This window comes from Chamaea fasciata, unplaced genomic scaffold (assembly GCF_029207755.1).
Source record: "Chamaea fasciata isolate MVZ Bird 193981 ecotype frontalis unplaced genomic scaffold, bChaFas1.0.hap1 SCAF_3, whole genome shotgun sequence".
In the NCBI taxonomy this organism is placed as follows: Eukaryota; Metazoa; Chordata; class Aves; order Passeriformes; family Sylviidae; genus Chamaea; species Chamaea fasciata.
The window spans coordinates 29608726-29614725 of NW_027094088.1; the positions used below are offsets into that span (position 1 = coordinate 29608726).

The window sequence follows — 6000 nt, forward strand, 5'->3', positions numbered from 1 at the left end:
GTACTTTGTAAGCCTTCAAGCCTGCCAGCAATCAGGGTACATTTTATTTCCTCGTTGTTTATTTGAAATGGTTCAAGCTGATCCTAATTTGACATCCTGTTTCCCTCATTCCACTGCCCCTTTCAGCAAATTTTTTTCAGTACTTGTTTGAAAACCAGAGCCGTTGAGGTTATTTGTGTCTTTCGGAGGGGATGTAGCACTGGTGTAAGAGTAGCAGCTCGAGGTTGGAGCCGTGTGTTTCTTCTCTGAACTGCGGAGTCAGCAGCAGCCCAAGTGTCACACACCCCTCCCAGCACACCTCACTTGAACTGCGTGTGACAGGCTGGAAACTTGGGGTGACAAAAACCCAGACCCGTTTTTCACTTTTCCTCAGAAGGCCTCTGCTGGCTCAGGTGCTCTGTGTAGCCTGTGAGATCCTAGCTGCAGGAGGTAACCGGCTTTGCTTGCTCATCAGCTGGGACTAGGTTCGTTTTTGTGCCCAACACAGGAGCTGTGCCAGGGGCGAATGCCACCCTGCTGATGCTGCTGAAGCCAGGTGTTTCCTCTTAATGCCTTGATAGGAAAAGGCAGCTGCAAAATCCTGCTGCGACTCAAATACAGTCCTGCCAGCTAAGAGTGATTTGTGTGTTTTGGCCAACTGAGCCTGCTCTCTGATGAAACAGACACTATTGGCATGCTGTGATTCCTAGACTTTTGCACTCATCTCCCTGTCCCCTGTATCCAGTGGATGCTGTGTCTCAACACACCCATTTTCCCCTTGACTATAGGGGAGCTCTCAGACAGCTCACAGGTGAACCAGGAAAGAGGATGGCTTCTCCTGGTTTCAGCAAGAAAGAGGTGAGTTTGGGTGAATGAGTTTAGACTGTGAGAATTTTTCTTGTCTTCCTCAGAGCACCCACAGGCCTGGTAGCCGAGAAGAAATGACAGCTTCTGTCTAATGGGGTCAGATAGTAAATGGAGCCGTTTCTGCACATGGTGGCTGGGATATAATTACACACTGGGCCATGGCGTGTCTGGTCCTAATAGCACCCGGGACTCTCGGGAGTGACTCAGCCGCTGCTGCTTGGGGCGAATTATGGGCAGGTTGCACGAAAAACCCCCGCACCTTGATCCTGCCTTCCTCTCCTCCAGTGGATGGGTGTTCAGCGACAGCCTGCATTGCTCATACAAAGCTCATCCAGAAAGGGTAAATGCCTGCTTGTGAGGAAGAGGCTTTTCAAAGCAAAGCTGCAAAGAACACTGAGAGGTGCCTGATTTGAAGAGGAGGTGGTGTCTGTCAGGACATTGCTCAGGCAAATCCAGTTCTGTCTCTGGCGTTTGCCATTGCTGAAGTACTTTATAAGAGAGATTCAAAAATAACCCAGTCGCTTGGTTTGTCATGCTTGTGGATGGCAGGACTATTTCTTCTGCATTTGTCATGGCCGTTTTGTTGAATTGGGCGTTATTTTTATTGTGGTGCTTTAGAAATGGATCATGGGTCATGGCTCTTTTCAGCAATGAACCGTGTATTCAGTACTGTGATACACTGTGGCAAAAGGGTCCCCACAATAGCTATACTGTGTAAGTGTTACGTTCTCTGCTCCTGAGATGCTTTGGAGCAGGCTCAAGAATCAGGGAAGTTAATTCAGGGCTAACACTTCGAAGATGATGGAGGTTACCAGCATCACTTTGTATAGACCCCCAGGTTTTCTAAGATCTTGTACTGATTTTAAAGCATATACCTTAAAGAAACAGCAGAAGTATCTCCCTGTATCTAGTGCTACGTATGCAGAATTAGGGAAGTTGCAAGAAGCTGTTGAAATGAATTTGCAGGCAGTTTCATGACTGCTTCCTGCCAGGCCTGTTGGATTATGTTTATGGGGAAGAGTTACCAAAAATTCTGCCTCGAGAAGTGACATATCAAAAGCACAAATCTCCAGCAGAGAGCATTTCCGCAAGAACGTGCAGTGCCACAGTGGAAGTGGTGCCCCCCAGAGGCTGGGGCATCTCCCTGGAGATTGATGAGCCAGGAGCAGGCAAAGCCACGGTGGTCCTATCCAGCAACTGGAGATAGTCCTGCTTCAAGCAAAGTGTAGGACTAAAAATTACCTGAAGACAAACCTTTCAGGCAACTTGGACATTGTTTTATTAAATTTTTGTGCCTGTGATACAGATCTAAGCACAAACTATCTCCTTTAGAGATTGTTCAGAAGCAATAGCACTTGGAAACAAAATGAAAAGCATTAGTGGTGAGATTTCATACGTTTATTGTTTCTAACCATTTTTAGATCTTAGAAGGGCAAAAACATCTAAATAAATTCAGTACTTTTTCAGTCATTCACTTGTATTAATAGGCATGGTTGCAAAAATGTGGCTGATATTTGTACAACACAATGCTCTTAAGTAACTGCCTAAGCTAATTCTGAGCAGAGCAGCTCAAGTACTTGTTGATGCACTATATATGTATTTCATCATCCCTTCATTTTTATGAAAGGTTCCTTGATGTTGCTTTGAAGAAAAACTCTGTTTGGATTTGAAAGTAGGCTGGGCCTCTGGAGCCAGTGCTCCGTGTATACAAACAAGATGCTTCTTCAGGGAGGAGCTAGGGCTAGAAACTGGTCCAACCTGCGTTTAATTCTGGTTGTTCAGACCACTTCAAGAGCAGTTCACAAACAGGAAAGAGTTAAAACTGAGTGAAATGAGCTGCTCTGTGGGCAAGGGTATCCGGGCCGACTGGCAATTGTGGCAAGAAGCCCTGTGCATGCCAACCCGAGGGGCCTGTTTGCAGGGTAGTTAGCTTTTACATACTGACATCTTGCTATAGAAAAATAAGAATTGTTTTGAGGTTTGTCTTTGCACCTTGTCCTGCCACTCAAGATTAAATCTCTCAGACAAAACAAGCTGTTTGGGAGGCGGACCAAGAATGCCTTTACAGTGAAGAAAAATAAAAACACTCAGCCAACTGTGATTAACTATTGAATGCAAAACACTCCCTGGGTTTTGTTTATTTGTAGACTGTAGAAAAAGCTCACAAACGATGCCATGCTTTCAGTGTGAAAACACTTCAGCCTCTGCATCCCTCTGTTGCTGAGGGAAGGAAAGGATTTTGTCCAAGCTGGTTCGGGAGTGGGCTTTTTTAAAAAATTTTCTAAAGTGTTGTTTATTTGTTTTTGGAAAGGCGATGTACCCAGTTTCCTGCCATTGTGCATATTCCTGCCTCCAGCTGTTCGAACCTGAGCTGGACTTTGGCTCCCTCCCCTCTCACTCCACCGGGCAGGACAGGCTGAGAGCACCCAGTTCAGGCACAGTGCTGCCAGATGCAGTGGCATGCACAGAATCCCTCTGTCTTCCAAATGCTGTCCAGATGAGCACAGGGAGAAGTTGTCATTAAAATACATTAAAAAAAAAAAAAAAAAAAAGTGCCTGTGAGGAGTTGCTTATTGCTTGCAGGCAGCTGTGAGCATCCCCAAGCTTTGAGGCAGCCTCTGGAAATGACAGTGAAGGAACCCAAGCCCTTTGCAATGTGCTCCATGTGTGTATTTACCTGTTCATCTTAGCAAATGACAGCGTCCAGGTGTACCGCCAGTTTTAGGTTTCAGGGAAGGGAGAGAAAGTGGGTGCTGGCAGGCAGAGAGGGAGAGAGCAGAGGCTTATTGGCATTGTGCTGCTGTGGGCCTGGAGGGGCACTGCTGGGTATTGTGTGTGTGCTGAAAGGGCTGAAGGTGGAGGCGAGTACGTGGAATTGTGCAGGACTGCTCTTCAAGGTCAAGGAAATGCAGAAAGTAAACTGTTAATTGGGAAAGAAAAACAGGATTATTAAGACTCCTTTGGCTCCAGTTCTCTAAATTGCAGGAGTCAAGGCGTTTGTATTTTGTCATTAACTTATTAGTGCATCTTTAAATGCAGTGCAGGACAGGTCTGTTGGGAATTTTAACATTTAAAGCTGCACTTTCATCCCTCCTCTGCACACAGACATAACAGAGCTCTCTAAAGAAGGACCATACAGTGCAGCTTTTTAACATTGGTTATCAACCGAGTGCAGATTAAAGCACAGGCTCTGCAGTAGTGCCTTCCGGCACCCCAGTACCACGCAATTCATGATGAAAGCAGAATCAGGGCTCTTCAGTCCCAATTGCCCAGCTTGAGTCTCCTTCACTTAAGTAATAAAACTGCAAAGGGGACAGGAGTCTTAACAGCAGAACAGTCAGAAACAGGCAATGTGATTTGGCCCAAATGGACTCTGACTTAGGAGCCAGTCGCCTTCTGTGAAACGTTAGCAGTATGCAGTAGTTTAATGCAGGATTAGGTGCTCCTGTGCTACTGCTTTTGTCTCGGGCTTGGGCTAGAAAGCCTTTTGGTCCAGTTACTGCAGGTGTGGTCAGGACACACCTGTATGGGCAGATAAGTCAGGGTTTGGGTTTGGGTTTTTTTTGTTGGTTTTTTTTGGTTTGTTTGTTTTGTTTTTTGGTGTTGGTTTTTTTTTTTTTTTTTTCTTCTAGGGCTATTTAGCTTATTTTGTTGACAGAAAATATAAAGCCAGTTCTGGCCACTCCCTGGAGTCACAAGGAACAGACTGCCAAATTAACTCTTCCCATCATTTTACTACGTGACTCTTTAAAAACAAACCAGGATCCAAATCCCACTGCAGCAGTTTCTGTGCATGTGAGCAGCAGAACTGATAGCATCTAATCAGCCTCTTTGCCAAGGCAAGACAGCAAGAAGTTCTTGCTGTATAACATTAAAAATGCTTTGTAGTTATATACGACTTTTCATGTGAGGACATCAAAGTGCAGTACAGGTATTAATTAATTAATTAGGTTTCACAACACCCTTGTGAAGTATTTGTGTCCATTTTACAAACAAGGGACTGAGGCAGAAAGCAAGGATGTGATTTATCCATCGTGCTCCATGGCAGGACAGGAGCCAGGCCCAGCCAGCAACACCGCTCCCACCCTGTCTGGGGCAGGGGGAAGCTGTGTCCAGTCTCACTGTGAGAGTGGGAAATAGCTCCATCCTCAGCCTGTGTCTCTCCTGCCGCGTCCCACTGGCATTGCCTGGGAGCAGAGAGGGGCAGTGCAGACGGTCCCGCTGCCCTTGCTCTGTGTCTGCAGCCACCTGGCCTGTGCCTGAGCTGGCACATCCCGTCCCGCAGCCCAGGGCCATGGCGGGCCCAGGAGAGCAGGTAGGAATGGCTCAAGGCTGAAGGTAGTGCCCCTCCCCGAGAGGCTGGGGCTCTTCACGCTGCTCCATCACCAGCACAGTCATGCCCTGAGCCACCAGGTGTGAGATTTCAGTCCTTTAGACTATTGCTAAGAGCTGGAAGGCTCTTGACACTGATTGGGAATAGGCAGGGTTTCCCCTGGAGCTTGCTGTCGACCATACAGGCATCACCCACCTTGGCTGGCATCACCCAGGACCAGGACACTTCTTCACCTGCCTCTTGGGAGGCTCCAGCTGATGCCAGTTTTGCTCAGCGCCCATCTCCCAGTCACCCGCAGGAATGGGCCCCACAGGAGGCAGCAGTCCATGCCAGTCTTGTACAAACAAGGAAGCAAAGAAGAGTCTGCAACCACCACTGTCACGTGGCTGAGAGGAGCCACCATGCAGGCAGAGCTCCTGAGGATTCCACTTCAGCTCCAAGCCCAAACCCAGTGGGAAAAGGACAGTGCTCAGTAGCTCTACCTCCTACAAAACCTCTCAGCGGGCAGCACAAGCATGCCTGGGAGAAACAGGTTTGGGCAAGGGAAGCACATGGGTCTGGGGCTGAGGGCAAGTGGCCAGACTGGAAGCCTCTTTCCCAACAGGAGGAAGGTGGGGGAGAACTTGCATGCTGCTGCTCAGACAGCCTGCTCCAGCAGCAAGGTATTCTGGCCTCTCGGGAAACTGCCCTAGAGCTTTTTGATCACCAGAGAGAATAATGGAAAAAATTTTATTTAATAGAGGTCAAATTACCATAGATTCCATTGGCTAAATGGGGAAAACCTTAAAATAGAAGATGTTCCTTAAAAAAAATTAAGACCA

General features: G+C 47.2%; 1 long non-coding RNA gene across 1 annotated transcript; it reads left to right on the top strand.

The window, feature by feature from the left end:
* The first annotated feature begins 640 nt into the window (after positions 1-640).
* Positions 641-5002, top strand: LOC136286653 (uncharacterized). Its single transcript, XR_010719969.1, has 2 exons — positions 641-790; positions 891-5002. It is a non-coding gene; the product is annotated as an uncharacterized lncRNA (long non-coding RNA).
* Positions 5003-6000: the final 998 nt, after the last annotated feature.